The sequence below is a fragment of the Amblyomma americanum genome, chromosome 1 (assembly GCF_052857255.1).
Source record: "Amblyomma americanum isolate KBUSLIRL-KWMA chromosome 1, ASM5285725v1, whole genome shotgun sequence".
Taxonomy (NCBI): domain Eukaryota; kingdom Metazoa; phylum Arthropoda; class Arachnida; order Ixodida; family Ixodidae; genus Amblyomma; species Amblyomma americanum.
In genome coordinates, this window is record NC_135497.1 from 386,149,851 (window position 1) to 386,168,588 (window position 18,738).

The window sequence follows — 18,738 nt, forward strand, 5'->3', positions numbered from 1 at the left end:
GCCGCCACGCTGCAATTACCTCCGGGTGGAAAAGAAGGCATCCTGCGGACTTAATGGAACACACACGATAGGCGGATCTGAACACGAATCGGAGGCGTGCACTGTTTCACGGCCACAATGGCGCGCATCCAGGGACCGCGAAAGCGGTTCAGTAACGTAGTCCACTAGAGAGATCTGGAAAATAACACGGTACAAGCCTTGCTACTTTGAAAGGAGTTTCGTGGAAAGGCCGGGGCCACTTGATGGAGCCCAACGCCACACGAGTGAGTCCGGAGTATACGACAGAAGAGGGCTGGTGGCGCCGCGAAGGTGCTTGCGGCGATTCTCGTCCTCGGTGGTAAGAGATCGAACAAGCTGGCAGAATTCTTCAGCACATTTATTTATTGGTAGATACATCAATCACCTCACGATGATTTTAGCAGAATGGTACAACGTGATTTAAAACATTGGCTTCAACCGAAACAATGCACTAAGCACTAGTTATACAGCAGAAAGCACAATAAACACGCAAGGTACAGCTACTATCTTCAACAATACCACATAAATAAGTACAAAAAGTAAAAAACTGAAATTGTCACGCACAAGAGTTCAGCAAAGAAGCAAAATAGCGAAAAAGAAAAAAACTAAACATTTGGGAGTTCACCGTCGCGTAATGACTTAGTAAATACAACATCCAATTACTTGGAAACACTCTCTGCATATGTGTCAAAAATGTATCTGGGACGTTGTGAGGCCCCGGGGACGTGTTTCATCAGGTATTAATAGCAAGTTGATAATTCCTTATTTTGAAACTGTGACGTCTTGCATACATGGCCAGGAGACATCAGAAGATGGCAGGGCACCATAGGCTTTGGTAAAAGCAGACTTAAAATGGCCATGAAAAGCACTGGATATTACTTCGGAATCAGTTACCTGTTTCCCGTCTATTTCGAAGGTATCGCAGTCTAAACATTTAGGTGAAATAGCCCTCCAGAATTTTTCTGGTGATGCAGTAAAAGCTTGGTAGGATTTCTCATACTAGTGTGTTGAAGCGAATAGCTTCATTACGTTAGGTAAAGCAGTCTTCGGGTAGGCAGCACAACGACCTTGAACGACCTTCAGCCCAATCAAGGATCCCTTAAGGCGCGGTTCAGGTGTCCATCGAGATGGGGGACAGATACTGCGCCATTTCCTTTCCTCAAAAACAAATTTTCAATTTCCTGTTTCTTCTTTCCCCCACTCCTTTATCCTTTCTCTCACAGTGTGGTTCGGATGTCTACCAAGATGTGACAGTTACTGCGCCATTTCATTTCCTCAAAAACCAAAGAAAAAAGTGAGCCGCTGCGCGTTCATTGGCGTTGACAACGTTTTATAGGCAGCTGATTTTAACGAAAGTAAAAGCGCACAACTGGCTCCCTGGGTAAGCGAACACTTCAGTCTTGCTTTCATGTACATGGCGTTGCTGTCCAACTGCAGAAACTTGCTTTGATTGCGTTCCGCACACTGGATAGGCCGTGCGCCCACCCTGCCACCCTAGCAGGTGGGAGTTCATGGTTGATCGCGAGAGGTTGGTCGCCCAATAAACGCTGCAGCCTAATGCCGCAGTGCCGCGTGCCTGCCACAACGTTGTCAACGCTAATGAATAAAGCCCACATCTCTTTCTCGCCACCCCCAGGCACCTCAAAACGCGATTAAGGCATCCACTGACCCAGGGAGCCAGTTATGCGCCCTTTGGTTCCTCAAAATTATCAGCGTCTAGAACGTTGCCAACGCCAACGAACACAATGAGCGCCAGCAGGTTTCGCTTTGTGTATCCTGGATTAGCAGAGTTAATCGACACTTATAGGACGGCTGTCACGAGCTTGTAGCGGCGCTAGCATCGACGATTCTCCTACGCTTGGCAAGAGTCCTTGTGTTTTTGTCTGTGGCTACTTGACTCTTAATTTCAGATTGCAAATTTGAAATTATGGATTTGTTGGAGCAATCCTGTCTCTTTTTAAGCCTTTTTAGCCGCCTCCATAATTTTAATGTCTGCATGGAAATCCATGGGTTCTTACTTTTTGGTTTCTTGACGACGTTGGGTGCAAAACACATACAACTGTTCACAGTTTGTTTGAAACGGTGCCAGATTATATGTATGTTATCAGTTTTAATGGCGATGTCATCAAAATGAAAAGAATGTACAACTGTGGTCTTCTCCTTTAGAAAAATTAAGCGATGTAGAAGTCTTGAGGATATTTTTGTAGGGCCACAAGACACACTAAGCAGCACAGTCCGGTGGTCAGAAATTACGGGAACTAGTTCAGAGTGTACTTTAGAAGAAATACTGCTGCTAACAAAAAAAAGGGTCTAGGACTGATTTGGAGGTACCCTTAATCCTTGCATGCTCTTCAATTACTTGCGAGAGGTCAAAATCAAAGGCGATGTTCAGGAGAATATCAGTTGAGGCATCACTAGACTTACTGTGCGACATAGTGAACCAGTTATCATTAGAAAAATTAAGGTCCCTAATAAAATAACTGATCACCGTGATCGATATATGTGCTTATGTATTCCCATATGTCCTCTATAACGTTTGTGGCAGCCGTAGCACTTCTGTACATTTCTCCCAAGTTCCAACACATATCCAACATGATCACAGTAAGCTTTACAAAAAACAGATTCTGTGTTAGGTACATCTGGCATCTTTAGCGAACTTAGCCATGTCTTGAAAACAATACTTTCAAGACGACATTTGTGCTGCGAACTTTTCTATACAGGCTCAATGCAGGCGGGTCAAATTCGCTGTCATAACTTGTGTCAGTCAACAACGTTTCGATGAGAATAGCGATGTCGAGATTATGCACTAAAAAAAAGCCCCACCTTTTCTAATGCTTTGTTAATGCGAAAGCATTACATGGCTCAGTTCTGTCCGCAAAACTTGTCAGCAAAACTTTTCAGCAAATATTGTCCGAAAAATGAATGGATGTGTAAAATGCAGATGAATGAATGTGTAAAAGTTTAATGATAATGAGTAATAAATCAATGGCGTTATATGCCGTGATCAAGAATGATGTCATCACGCCGATATTCAGTAAAAGCAATTATTAATTATTTAGCGTAATTAGTAAAATTGAGTCATTAGTAAATTTCAAAATAACGAAATAAAAATTATGACACCACCAATTAATGATTTAAATAGACGGGCGGCGCAAAACCGCGTCCGCAAAAGCGATGACACTGTCGACAGATACCGCAGGTGCAGTCTGTCTGTCTGTCGTTGCCAGGAAGAAAGAAAAGGAAAATGCACAGGCCTGCTCACTTGCTCAAGCCGAGCGACAATCGCTAACACGTGCAGATAGTAGGAGAGTTGAAAGATATGATAGAAATACAGGATAGTAAAGACGCGCTAAAGACATGGCCGATCCCGGAGGCAGTGCAATACCAGGCCAACCAGTGGCTGAAGTGAAACAACCTTCAAACTTTCCGCCACATTTCCAAAAATAAGTCCAATCGGACCCGTAACAGATACTCTACGGGGTCCGGATATTCGCGCCGTAGGTGCGGATGAAGTCCTAGCGGTGTCATCATTGGTTTACCTGAATGTGGTGGCAGTATTCCCGAATAAATTCACCAAAGTTTTGAGCAACCGTTCGTCGTACAACATTCTGGGTGGTGTGATAGTGTTTCTCTTTGCATATAGCTTGCATGCTTATTCAAGTTCGAGGCTAGCTTCCTGCAGGGTTTCGAACCAATGACATATGCACCTTCGGTTCCATGCTGTAAGGCGCTGTTAAGGTGTCCACCAACAGGTCGAGATCGGAGAGCTACTGCGCCCTTTTATTCCTCAAACACATGCGTTCGCATTCCTCCATGTAAACAGACTTAATTGCCCTCAGAATTTTTAATATGCTCCGACGAAACACTGAGAATCTTAAGGAAGCGCCGTTTGTATTCATTTGTCAACATCTTTTATTGTCATCGAGACGATAACGACAGGAATTTTCTTCGTCCCGTTCACAGATGACGCCTCCAACGCATAAATTATCATATAGGAGGTTAACTTTTGCGCAGTTTGTCTTCTCTTTCACTGCACTTTTCCATAAGAGTTTGCATACACCACGCACCTTTATCGAAAAATCTTCAGGCAGAATATTTGCTGACCTCTAGTTTGCTGCACGCCCTCAGTATGAATAATTTATCACGGTACTCCAGAAGTTACATATAGCCTGACGTGTCTTGTCTTATTTTCTGTCCTTCAGCGAAGACTGTGTATTCTTTCGATACTATAGTAACATTCAGGTGCAATTGGCTCAATAATACTTCGTTTACTGCCATTTCAAGCAGGTCGGAATTCTCGGTATCAGACTCCTCTGCACCTAACCCTTTGCATGCCGAATTATTTTCTGGGCGAGAAAAAAAATTGCTGGTGGTTTTTTGCGGTTACGAAGGTATTAACAAGCGTGTAAAAATTATGAACATAGTAAGTACAGTCGTTTTCAATGGAGAACCATGTCCAGTATACTGAACACTGGGATTTATTTGTTGCACATAATCTGCTTTGCTCGTTGATGCAACAGTGCTGTATGTCATCTCAAGAGCATAGCTTTTCTTAGAATCACAAGTACAGTATTGCCTGACTTAAGAAAAAGAAGGAACTTGCACTAGTAGCGACATGGTCTTGCATTATCGTCTTTGTGCTCGATGAAACTTTCAAAATCAAGGTCAACTCTGGAGCTTGCTTGCAGTGTAAATCGCGAACAGTTTTCGCCTGCCTTCAAGCAAAGAAAGGCTGCATTTTGTGCACTGAACTTGCGACTTTGCCATGTATTTGGGGAGTCGACACCTAGGGGAATTTGCCATCACTTGCGGATGTGGCCAATGGCCTTGTTGATGAAAACGCACGTCAGGGCATGGTATTTGCACGGCCGCCCTGTGGTGGTGTTCATGTTGAACAGTAGCATCTGTAGATGCCCTACCACGCCGTTTTCTTTCTTCGGAGCCTCTGAGAAGAGCTTCTGCTACCTGCATCCTGAAGTCTAGCAGGTGAAGCACTTGACTCTTCGTGTAGCCTGCCTCTTTGGTGTCTTCTTTGTAACTCAGCCAGCTGTTAACCAAGGCGAGATCCGTGAAGTGGAAAATGACTTTTACAGACCATTTCTTAGTTTTCATTTTTATGCGATACAGACTGATGAGAAAGCCGTTCAGGTCTACTCCTCCAGTAAAGGTTTGCCGGTGGTGTTGGTCCCGAGATGTCCAGAAACTGGATGCACCGCTTGAAGGCTTCTCGATGATATGACTTTCAGGCGAAGCGATTTAGTGAGAAACGAACTTTTATACAGGCTATTTACAGATGAGTACAAACAAAAGTCAGTATACGGCCACAACTATTCGCGACCGGCCTAGCCGACCGCCTGCACAGAGGCGAGGGACACCGCGTCCCAACAGTCAAACTGGCGCGCCTCGCACCAGCTCTCAACGGTCACTCCCTCCGCACTCGGCCAGACCGAGCGCCTGCCAGCTAGGAGTCGCTAGAGACCAAAAACACACGGGCGCGGCTCCCTTCACGGGTACACCCCGAAGATGCCCGCGCCCCTTTCCACACGTAAAAATAAACTGCTAACTGCGGCTCATCAGTTTTGACGAATAGGAAAGCTCAGAACTGATGTCAACGTTTTCCCTTACCCCCGAGTTCCTCACTAGGTGGTCTCGCAATCCTTCGCAAAGGGGACAGGGGTCCAAGGTCGAGGCCGGCAGATAGCCCCGCCGTCCGGAGCGGCGAAGGAAACCGCAAGGACGAATCGGGAGACTAACCAAAAAGGCAAGAGTCCCCTTCTAACGGCGTGCACCAAAGCAAAACAAAATAAAACAAAACCGGACGCGCAGCCTAGGTCACTGCCCTCTCGCGGAATATTCGCAACACATGTACAAAAAGATCGAGACAGCGCGCCGAACCCTACACCTCCCTTTTGAGTGTTGTAGAATCGGACGCTTGCCGGCCTTTCGACTTCAAAGTATTTTTTCTGCTTCTTGTCGTAGCGCCTTCTAGAGTCAACTGACTCAGCTCCACAACATGAAGACAGCAGTGTAACTGACCGCGTATCCATCTATTTCACCACCACCAATTTTCCGTCAGCGCTCACCTTCTCATGACTCAATCCGCTTCCTTCAGAAAGTAGCTCTACATCGGATTTGAGAGCTCTCTTGACTCTGTCATCACTGTACCGTGACCGAACATTCCCATCTCAAGAAGGCTCTCAATTAGCGGCACGGACGTGAAAAATCTGTCAAAGCACAAGACGCAGTCATTCCCTCGAGGCACTGAGTCTGCAAGTCGCATGACAATTCCTCCGCCGATTCCGAGATCTTTGTGCTCAGTGGTAATCGATGTTGTGACACCATGGTAGATTTCAAAGTCCAATACCCTACCGAGAGAGTCAGCAAGCACAAAGTTCTTGAGGCCGGTCGGGTTTGGCTTCCCCGAACATACTGACGCAATTGTGTTCTGCCTGTACACGGAATCATCTTTTCGTCCACAGAGGCTGCATTAGACCTGGGAATTTTCAGACAGGCTTTCCTCACACGGTTTAGGAGAGCCTGAACCTTCGAGCATCGGTTGCTTTCGCCATAGTCGTTGCCGTTGTTGCAGACGTGCAAGGCGTTTCTGAGACGGAAGAAGCAATCTCTAGGCTGGCATCGGCAATTAATGATACTCGAGTTGCTGCTGCCCAATACATGCGGGCCTGAGGGAACTTCAGGTTGCCCATTACAATGTGCATTCCAAAAGAGCTTCGGCTTCATTGGCTGTCATACCTAGGGTGGTCCCATTCATCTGAACCCAGTACAAGTTCATTCTGGTTGCTATGAACTCCCTAAAGTTGTTTTAAAAATATGCTTTAAAATATGTCAAAGGCGTCTGGGGCTCTTGACAGTGTTCTGCGGGTGCGGTTCTTTCGATTTCAGTCGGCGCTAAAAACGCCTGTACCGTCCACGACTGTGCTACGTTTTGGCGTGAACGTTGTGGTGGATATACTTTGTCATACTTTTTGTTTTGGTCACTTTCATTTCTACTGGAATATTCGTCGCTGCTTTCGTCCAGTAGATATTTTGGCTGGAATTTCTCTGCTTCGTCGCCCGAGTCCGAATCAACGTCTAGGTCGGCCTGGTCCCCATACAAAAGCTCTGAAATTTCTTGATCAGTGAGCGTCTTTTCTGCAAATAAAACAACAAAATAGTGCTCAAAATCATGTTACTTGTATGAAAAATTCCCATTAGGATATTTCTGCCATGACATTAGGATTTATGCAATTTTGGCGCGAGAAAACATTGAAAATCAAACGCAACGTGCTTGCACGGGGACTTCAACCAAACGCGCCATTTGAATCCCAGTGACCAGTACACTGGACAAAAAAACATTGTCACATTGCGAAAAAACTACTTATAACGAGGGCAAACTTTTAACCACATTGTTTCAAACAGAGTTTAATTATCTCGCACGAATTTACTTATTTGAATTGAGTGAGGAGAAAATGTTAAAACAAATAACTTACTTGAGCACGTTGCGCGCGGCTGCTTGGTTGGGGAGGGCGCCATTACTTTGTGCTGCCCTCCTGAGAAGATGCGGCCGAAAGAGGAACTATCTCGATCGAGATATTCCTCGTCTCTTCCGGAAGCCGTGGAAGTGGCTTCGGTTTTGATTTTGGACATCCTTCGCTTTTTTCGTCGCTTTTTTTTTCATATGTCCAGTTTACTGGTCGCTGGGTCGGAAAGGGTGGGAAACTATGTAATTTTTTCTACGTCCTCTGCTTTCAAGATCATCAGCATTTTTTGTTAACGAAATGAGCTTTTGTTGAGTCCAGATACGGTGGTCTCAAAATCATCTATTCTGCTGCCGAGCAAAGCAAATGTTGCTAATTTCTTTTCAACAATTTCGATTCTGATTGCGAGAGAGGAGATTTTTTTTCCATATATTTTTGCGATCCCTTAATTTCCTCAATAGCAGACTGCACTTTGCTTTTGCCAGCCAGGAATTCCTGGAGCAATTTGTTTTCGGTTGGCCCGGGGTTTTTCCCTATATCTGTACAGAGCAATGGATCGCTAGGCAACTAAAGTAGTCAACTCAAAAACACTTGTAGCAAAGTGTGCAGGGCAGCAGCTGCAAACAACGGTCATCACTGCGGTAGCATTTTGATTCAAATAACTACTGACCTGAAGTGCAAAGCAAAACGGATTTTTCAGCATATTGCCGGATGTATGGCTGCGATTCCCACTGCAGATGAATTGTCTCGCTGCCTCTTTCAGAGCAGTAGTACGGGTCCCGTGAGATGGCCTTGTCAATATGTGATACCACGTGCCGTGAAGAAGTCGGTCGCTTGGCGATCCAAGGTGGGGTGTGCCCCACGTGCGAACTTTCCTAGGTCCAGGCCAACATTACAGAATGCCCCGATGAGTTCAGTCACCGGAAAGTCGGCACATACGTTGGCTGACAGCAAAATAGGGCAGCCATAACATGAAGTGCAAAGCAAAACAGATTTTCGTGCATGTCGCCGATTCTGCTGCTGCGATGGCCACTCTTGTGGCTGCTTGACAAACGGTCATAGACTAGGACACATCAGGGCGTAAAGGGAGCACGGTATCAATGGTGCAGGTGGGCTCGCGGCCATTAAAAAGGAAGGATGGAAGAAATTCAGTTGAGCTCTGTGTGGCAGTGTTGTAAGCGTATGCGACAAAGGGGAGAATGCGGTCCAATTTGAGTGGCCAGATGCAACATACATGGCCAGCATATCGCTCAGTGTATCTTTGAAACGTTCAGTCAAGCCATTTGTTTATAAGAGCTGTGGAACACTGTTTTAGCGGATGCCGGCTACACTTCATATGGATTCTTTATGTCACACAGATGCTGACTCAAAAAAAAACGGGAGTTATTCAATGAAAAAAATTCAAAACACAAGCAAACAAAATGCTACCCTCAGCTCAATTTTCGGTGGGTTCCCATTACCATTTCACTCTCCCGATGACGACACTGGAAGGGAATAATCAAAACAGCCTATCTGAGCCCGTCGCGGAAGTTTGCAGACCATGGTTGCCTGATCGCTGTAACTCGTGCTTGCCAAGGCTCGTACCGTCGTTTTCATGGTTAAGACAGCTACGTGAACGTCCAGCTGACCAAGCGATGCTTCATCGTCGCGTCGAAGGCGCAGCAGGCAACGCTGATCAGCTGCGTTCCCTGACTTATGGATCCGAACGCGATCCGAACTGGATTCATACTCGAGCGCGAGAGATACTGCTACGGAGTGACGGCTTGCGAAAGAAACTAGATACATTACGCATAACGCGTACCACTACTGCTTACCGCGCACCATGGCCCGCCACGGAACGCGCTGACGGGTCACGTGAGCAAGGTGCGCGCATTCTTGCCGGGAATGTGATGCCATCTGGCGCCGCCGCTCGGTGGTTCTCCACAAGCTGACGACGTTTACTACTGAATGTGAAATGAATGGCTTTTTTCTTTGCATTCTTTCTTGGGATTGAAACGAAGTTTGTAGAGTGAAATGGCTCGAACGAATCGACTCCGCAAAGCCGTTCTCAGATTATACATAGAGAGAAGCCAGAAGTGCGGGGTACTAAGTCGTAGGATGTGTACAGGGAGACGCAAAGACCTTCGATGAAAAAAAATAGGCAGAACCTCTGCTGGATCTTTCTTTTTATTGCTTTGCAGCGCTTTTATTTAAAACAAGTAGGTTTTGTTGATCAAATATAAAACTCAAAAACTTTCGCAAACATATCTCCATTTATTAACACAATTTGCAGTATATTTACTTTTTGTCCAATCATCAAGCTACCGCGAAATGATGCCATATCAAGTGCTATGAACCGCCACTGTATGGCGACACCGTCAGCGCCATGATTTGTTTGTACGAGCTATTAAATTATTAAAAACCGGAGCATACGCAGTATGACCGGTGCTGACAGCATCACTAAACTCATCCTAAACAACCAAGAGGCAAAACATTGCACTGATGTTGTGTTTTGGGGCCCCTTTAAGGGAGGCAGGCCGTCGTAGGGCGGTGAACAGTGCGGCATTGTCGAAGGAGAGCTTGGACGGTGTCTGAGAGGAAGGCACGGCCCCGGTCGCGCAAAAGTTCTCTAGGCGAACCGTGACGCAGAACGAGATGATGCAGGATGAAAGACTCAACGTCTTGCGCAGACGCGGATTGCTAGGATGAAGTTTCTACGCAGCGGATCAGGTTATCTACCGCCATGGTGGCCCAGCGGTGGCCAGCTGGAGTGATTGGAGGGGGACCGCGGAGATCGATGCCGATGCAGTCGAATTGGCGCTCGGGGCAGTACGAGGACTGCATCGAAGTAGTGAAACGGCGAGAAGGGATTTAGGGGCGTTGACATTCCAATGATGATGATGATGATGAATTTTATGCGCCAGGGCATCTGTGGCCAAAGCGCGCCTGGCACAAAGATTTTTTTTCTACTCAAGGTGAAGTCAGACACCCATTTCACAGGAATTTAACGCTAAAGAAGCCGAGCACCGGGCAGGGGAAACTTTGTACCCATTGTATCACCGTGGGTCCCCGGCGGCACTGGGGATCGAACTCCGCACCTCCCGCATCACGTTGGCATTCCGGGCTGGAGCGAACGTACAGCGTATGAAGCACTACATTCACGGCTCGTAGAAGGGAAGTCGAAGGCGAGTGTAAGTCTTGACCACACTTGCGTGGGCGCACTGAGAGGCGTGAAAAGAGACGCATATGTCGGATTGATGACGCCGAGGAATGACAAGGAGCCATTTCCACCTGTCGGGAAGGTGGGGAATGAAGGTAAGCGGTAAAGCAGGCCATCCCTTATTGCAAACTGGCGGGATTGACGGCAGAGTGTTCGAGCCGCAGGACGTGCAGATTGTGTAGATAATAAAGCGAGGAGGGAAATAATACAGGGGTCCTGGCGTTGTTGAAGTGGCAAGTGGGCAAGAGGATCAATCGCTGGTGCCGAGAAATGTGAAGTCGTAGTCACGGGGTATAGGTGAGCGGGAGAGAGCTCCGGCATCTGAATCGGAATGCTTACGACCAGATCGACAGATGACGTTAATGTCGTGCTCCTGTAAACGGAGAACTCAGCGACCAAGAAGCCGGAGTGGTCTTTGAGGAAGGACTACCAGCAAAGCGCATGCTGATTGGTAACGAGGGAATGGGCGACCATATATGTAAGGTCGGAACTTCACAATGGCTGAAATGATCGCTAAGCATTGTTTTTTTTGTTACAGAATAGTTCTTTTCGACTTTTGTAAAGTGCGACTGGCATACGCAACAACATGTTCAGGGAAGCCGGGTTTCTATCGGGCAAGAACAGCGCCGAGGCCTACGTCACTTGCATCAGTATTTCCTTGCGTTGACTGGGGTGAAAATGCCACAAGGATCAGAGGGAACACCAGAAGGCGCCGAAGCGTGGAGAAGGAAGCATCACAGGCAGGCGTCCAAGACGAGAGGGTAAGGTAGGCAGCAAGCAGCCTAGTCAGCGGAGACAGGATGGAAGCCAAATTCCGGACGAAGGGGCGGAAATGGAAGCATAGGCCTCTAAAACTACGCTTCTCTTTAAGGGAACTCGGTCGAGGAACTCGGCCACTGCACGCAGCTTGGCGGGATTGGGAAGAACTCCGTCTCTGGAGTCGACGTGGCCCAAGATGGTAAGTTGCTGGGCAGCGAAGCAGCACTTCATGTTCAGTCGCAGGCCGGCGTTGGTCAGACGTTGCAGGACACGCTTGAGGCGGACCACGTGAGACGCAAAATCTCTAGAAAAGACGACGACATCGTCGGGTTAATGTAGACACGTGTGCCAGTTGAGTCCGCCGAGAATTGTGTTCATGATTTGCTCGAATGTGGCCGGCGCGTTGCACAAACCGAACGGCATCACGTTAAATTCATAGAGGCCGTCCGGCGTAACAAAATACGTTTTCTGATGGTCAGCAGCTGCCATGGGCACCTCCCAGCAGGAGCTAAGGTCCAGCGAGGAAAAGAATTCCGCGCATTGCAGGCAGTCGAGAACATCGTCAGTTCGGGGAAGTGGATACGCATCTTATCATGTAATCTTGTTCAAGCGACGGCAATCAACAACAAAGCGGATGGATCCGTCCTTCTTCCGCATGAGAACAATGGAGGAAGCCCATGGACTGTGGGAAGGCTAGATGACGTCGCGCTGGAGCATGTTACCAACTTCTTTGGTAATCATTTTAAACCAGCCAGAAGACGCGACACAAAGGAAGAAGCAAACAAGACGAGGCTGGACTAACAACTGAAGTTTTATTGAAAGGAAGAAAACAACGAAGACTCGCACTGAGATGCGCGCGCACATAAGCCGTATCAGTGAAAGGGCACACAAAAAAATTTTTCAATGTCAGGGTCTTACTAACAAGTTATCTAAAAAGGCAAATACCTTAGCGTGAAGGTTTACCGACGGCTTAGCCACACACGTGTCCTTAGCCTTAGCAATGTAGAAGGCTTCAACTATCTCGCGACAGATTTGTTTTTCATTTCTATAAACTACAGTAGTGTCGCTGAAGTCAGGCGTGCAAAGAGACAGATCATCGTCCGATTTGCATTCTCGAGATTGCACGTGCAACGCCAGATTAGAGTTCGCCTTCCCACCCAGAGAGTTAGAATGCTCCGTCAGGCGCACATTTAGACATCTGTCCGTCTGCCCGTAGCAGCATCGACCACAAGGCAGCGGAACGCGATACACCACATTCTTTCTGCAAGGGGTGAGCCGTGTCTTATGTGACACTGTGCATCGGGAACGATCACTTGATGTTTTATAAAGCCTCCTTTTTACGCTGGCGCACAAGCCTCCTATCTTGTTTTTAGCTGTGAAGACAACGCCAACGTCATACTTCGCCGCCAGTTTCTTGAGTCGGTGTGAAACACCGGTCAGGGCGGTCAGGGCCTGTCTTTTACGTCTGAATTTCCTAAAGATAACCATTTGCAGTTTCTTGATTTAGACCTGTGCTTTGCGGACGATCACGTATGTTGGGGCTACAGCCCCAGGTCAGGGAAGCCTCTGCTTAGCTATCAGTCTGACCACTCGAGGTTGGTAAAGGATGGCTTGGCAGTCGCATGCATTAAGTCCGCTTTACGTAAGTCTTGCCATCACCGCGCTGAGGACTCATTCTCGCAGCAGGTTTCAAAGTTAATGGCAGCTGGGTTTCCAACTGCCCACCTTGCCCGCTTGTCTGAACGTGTTTTGACTCGCTTGGGAAAGAGCAACACGGGGCCGGAAGATGCTGACGTGGAGGTGCGGCGAAAAAAGCTGGCCGCCTTTCCCTACCTCCATGGTGTTTCACACCGACTCAAGAAACTGGCGGCGAAGTATGACTTTGCGTTGTCTTCACAGCTAAAAACAAGATAGGAGGCTTGTGCGCCAGCGTAAAAAGGAGGCTTGATAAAACATCAAGTGATCGTTCCCGATGCACAGTGTCACATAAGACACGGCTCACCCCTTGCAGAAAGAATGTGGTGTATCGCGTTCCGCTGCCTTGTGGTCGATGCTACTACGGGCAGACGGGCAGATGTCTAAATGTGCGCCTGACGGAGCATTCTAACTCTCTGGGTGGGAAGTTGAACTCTAATCTGGCGTTGCACGTGCAATCTCGAGAATGCAAATCGGACGATGATCTGTCTCTTTGCACGCCTGACTTCAGCGACACTACTGTAGTTTATAGAAATGAAAAACAAATCTGTCGCGAGATAGTTGAAGCCTTCTACATTGCTAAGGCTAAGGACACGTGTGTGGCTAAGCCGTCGGTAAACCTTCACGCTAAGGAATTTGCCTTTTTAGATAACTTGTTAGTAAGACCCTGACAATGAAAAATTTTTTTGTGTGCCCTTTCACTGATACGGCTTATGTGCGCGCGCATCTCAGTGCGAGTCTTCGTTGTTTTCTTCCTTTCAATAAAACTTCAGTTGTTAGTCCAGCCTCGTCTTGTTTGCTTCTTCCTTTGTGTCGCGTCTTCTGGCTGGTTTAAAATGAATACTTACCAACTCGCCCAGTCCTCAACCTTGTTGTTCTTTGGTAATGACGTCACGTTCACTTGGAGACACGCAGGTGAGGGTACAAAGTGGCATGCATGCCAGTGTCGATGCAGTAAGTGACGACGGATGTGCGGCCAAGAGATGCGTGCGGAAAGTCGAAGGACGGACGGAAACGGTGAAGCAATTCTACGAGCTGAGGACGTTGGGCTGGCGAAAGGCTGGCATCAATAGAGCGGGAAAAAAAAGAAACGAAGTAGTGGCTTGGCGCAGCAGCAGGTGAATGGAGGGCAGCTATCTGGAGAGAGACGGGGACGTCAGCTACAATGTATGTAACAACATGATGAAGTGATACGGCATGTCCCAGACATTCACCCCGGAAAAGCGTTGATGGGCAAGAAAAGGGGTTCGTGACGTAAGTTGTGCCGTGGCTACCGCAGATAGTGAGAAGAGCGAAAGGAAGAAGGAAGCAGTGGCGATGGGAAGCGGCATCAGTCAGACGGAAGGGAACCGTTGAGTCAGACAAGCAAGCGCACTATAGGTGAACGTGGGCTGCAGAGAATGCAGGGATGTCAGTATCTGCAGCGACAAGCATTTTACCGGCACGGGGAGAGGTTTCGCAGGGGGGGGGGGGGGGGTAGCAAATCATAGACTGTTCAAGGCTTGCACGGGCACAACCGATGAGCGCATGATGAAGGGTGAGAGGGTCAACCAAGAATGATATCCCGAAATCAGGGGCACAGCACGAGAAACTCGGCGACGTACAAAATGCCCTGTATAAAAAGGCGAGCTGTGCACGCTTCTAGAGGTTGGATACGGTGCGCGCTGGTAGTGCGGAGGCAAAAGTTCAAAACATTCGTCGTCACTTTACGTAGTCGACGGCAAAGGGCTGCGCTATTAACAAAGATAGCAGGACCAGTATCCACAACGGCGAGAACGGCGCCACTATCGACAGACACTTCGACGGTATGGGGGGGGGGGGGGGAGACGCAGGTTTTGGACAGTTCGAGAGAAACGCAGTTCATGCCTACAGAACTGCGGCTTCCTCCGGGTGGAAAGACGAGCGACGGCGCATGGGGTAGAGAGATCGGCGACAGGGCCAAGGCGACCGGCGTGAAGAGTAGGTAAAACTGTCAAGATGGGAGAAGTCCAACGGGGAGCCGGAGAAAATAGGTGGCGAAGAAGGCGTACGGTCGTAGAAGAACGTGCCTGAACCGTCTCAGAAACTCGGCATGTGTTGGCGATAGAGCCAAGGGACATGGCCTGGAAATCCACAAGCATAAGAGATGGTGCGGTTATCCGGGGTTCGCCATGGTTTCATGACAGCGCGGCGAGGCGGCGAGTAACGACGGGTAGGTGCAGCGATGGGGCGGCGGCGAATGGATGGGTGGGATATGTAGGCGTCGGAGCGCCGTGGTTTGGTGGCAACATCAGCGTAGGTGAGTGGGGCGGCCACAAGCGGAAGTCGAGGGCTCGAGGGCAAAACGTCGGCGACATGCTCCTGGATGGCGCGTCGAAGCGTGGGACTGAGGGGTAGCGCAGTCTCCAGACACAGGCAGAAGTGACAGATAACAGGCCACCTCTTCCCGTACAAAGGCCTCGATCTCGAGAAACAATAAGGTACAAGCGAGACCACAAAGCGCCGGCGCACGAAACAACTCGTCGTGCACGCCGGAACGGCGACCAGAAGCCCGCTGTTTCTTCAGGACATCATAACTTTGGCAAAGTTGAATCAGGCGATGAAATTTTGCATTCTTGGCGAGCAACATCTGAAACGCGTCGCCGGAGATATTCTTCAGGACGTTGTTAATTTTATCTGCCTCAGGCATCGATGGGCTGATTCGCTTGCACAGGTCGACAACATCTTCGATGGAACTCGCGAAAGTTTCATTGGGATGCGAAGCACAGGGGCGGAGGCATTGTTTGGCGCGCAGTTAGCGCACGGCTGGGCGGCCGAATACTTCCGAGAAACTGCTCTTGAAGGAAGACCAGGTAGGAAAATCGTCCCAGTGACTATGGAACCTCAAATTATCCACGTCGGATAGGTAGAATTTACGATCCTGGCGGCATCGTCCCACTTGTTGTAGGCGCTGACACACTCGTACGACGAGAAGCAGTCGTTGGCATCGTGGTCGTCGGCACCGCTGAAGACGCTGGGGTCGGGCTGCCGTAGAGCGCCGAAATAGACGATGGTAGAGGAAGGAATGGGGGCTGTCTGGCTGGTGACTTCCGGTATATCGGACGTCTGAGCTAAGGTGCGGCTACGGAGCACAAGGATGAGAGGGGGCAGGTACAGCAGCCTTCACCAAATGTAAAGGGAGTTGCGGCTCAGCTTAACTCAGGTCACTTGCGGCGTCCGCCAACAGTGCTGGCCAAGCATTTGGTCAGCACGCGAGCTTGATACCTGTGGGTCGTCGTCTTCTTTCACCACCGAAACTGAGTTTGGTTGCCACGCTGCAATTAAAAAGAACGAAAAGAGTGTTAGGGCGAGGAGATGCCGTGACATTGAAACGTAGGGAACGATGGGGATGCAAAAAGAGTGAAGTACTGAGAGATATTTGGAAAGGAATAATGGTACCAGAGCTTACTTTTGTGAGTAAGTTTTTATGCTTTAGGGCGCAAGTTAAGTCGGGATTAGAAATACATCAGAGAGCTGTTAGAGGATTAGCACTAGGTGCCCATGGGAAAAATGGAAAACGGGGCCGTATAGCGGGATGTTGGCTGGGCATCGTTCGAAGCTCGGAAAGCTCAGAAGAAAATATTATATGAAGAATGCCGGACGAAACTGGACGATAACAGGTGGGCAGCTAATCTATTTAAATACTATACAGAAAAAGCGTTCGCTCAAATGGCGGGAAAGAACCAGGAAACTAACCTGTAAGTATGCACGCCAGAAGGACGAAGTAAAGAACTCTAAACAACAGGCAAAAAACGCAGAAGGTAAAAACTGGATTTGTTCTATGAAAAAGAAGCATAATGTGGAACTATACAAAACTTGGAAAAGGCAGATCAGGAAGAAATTGTTCTATGATAATTGAAGAGGAAGTGCCCTAGTCTTTGAAGCTAGACAAGCGTGTCTTAGAACGCTCACATACAAGAAGAAATTAACGAAGACGATGACACGTGTGCGGCGTGCGGTAAATCTGTAAAGAGACTTGAACACCTTACTGTAGAATGTGGTGGTATCTATCCAGACGTTGATGTAGTTAAAGTTCCTCTCCCTGAGGCCCTAGGATTTAGACATAACGATGGTCATGTGAATGAATCTGCGGTGAAAGTTGGCAAAAAGCGATTGAATATTGTTGGCTCAAAAGGAGAGAGGTGACATAAGGTCAGGGGTGCAGGATGAAAAATAAAATTTATAGACGTAATTATTACACTGCTAAATAAATTTAAAGAAAAAAAGAAGAATGGTGGCAACTGCCACTCACATCTACTTACTCACATCCATCCATCCATCCATCCATCCATCCATCCATCCATCCATCCGTCCGTCCGTCCGTCCGTCCGTCCGTCCGTCCGTCCGTCCGTCCGTCCGTCCGTCCGTCCGTCCGTCCGTCCGTCCGTCCGTCCGTCCGTCCATCCATCCATCCATCCATCCATCCATCCATCCATCCATCCATCCATCCATCCATCCATCCATCCATCCATCCATCCATCCATCCATTCAGACGGCAAGCCACTGCAACTTTTGCGAGAGGGGACCATAATGCTGTCGCATTAAATCTGCACGGCTGAAACCAGCGCGGTGCAGTGCGTTGAAGCTTTGCTGGAGGAGTTTATGAGCCTGTAAATTGAGTTAACGGGTGTCTTTGCTGAGAAAAGGCAAGAAAAAATAAGCTAAACTAGGCTCCACTTAGCACAGTGAGAGCAGTCACTATAGCACTGTACTGTGATACAGCTAGGTTATTTGGCCTTTGTGGAGCTATATAATCTGGCTTTGATACCGCACTCTTGCTTAGTCGGGCTACGGTTAAGTTGTTTGGCCGACCCGATCGACCCGATCGGAAAAGCGCTCGGCACAATAGCAGGAAAGCGACTGACTATTCACTCCACGAGCGATCAGTCAATCCTCCCTGGCGCTCGCGCTCATCGTTCCCGCTTCACGCGGCGCCTTCCCCCTTGAGACTTGCAACTCTCCATGGAAGCGGCATCACGCGGTTGATGGGCGAAGTCACATGAACTCGAGCCGCCGATTGACGCACTGCGCAACACCGCGCTTCCAGTGACGCCATTAGAGGAAAAAGAATGAGTGACGGGGGCTTCAATTGCTTCAGATGGAGGCGCTGGATCGAAGCTCATAGTCGACTCCTCATTTAAGTGGCGTAAAACATAAGTATAACAACTTCTCGCTGTAAAATTTGGTCGCACCCCACGTGAGAGCCTGGTGTGCGCTTCAATGCCAGAGCGGGGCATCGTCCATGACGCGAGGACTACTTCGGCGTGCCCGGAGAGCGAAGGAGGAAAAAATGTGCCCAAGATTACGGTTCTCGGTAAAGCGATTTTAAGAGCGTTAGCTCTTACTCATCACGTTCCGTGATTTTGTCGTGTCTGCTACAGCCCTTGATCACAGTGCCATCTGTAGCAGCAACTACTCGCCACGTTTCGAGATTTCGGGAGGTCTCCTACCACCCCGAGATAAAAGTGCCATCTGTAGATGCAACTAGAAAACAGTGCATTCGCAATGAGACTTGTAGCGCCATCTACAATAGCATTGTAGAAACAACCACTTGCCACGCACCAATGATGA

The 18,738-nt window shown here is 48.3% G+C and overlaps 1 pseudogene; it reads right to left on the bottom strand.

Annotated features, from left to right (window-relative positions):
• Positions 1-3,369: 3,369 nt before the first annotated feature.
• Positions 3,370-3,508, bottom strand: LOC144116808 (U2 spliceosomal RNA; annotated as a pseudogene).
• Positions 3,509-18,738: the final 15,230 nt, after the last annotated feature.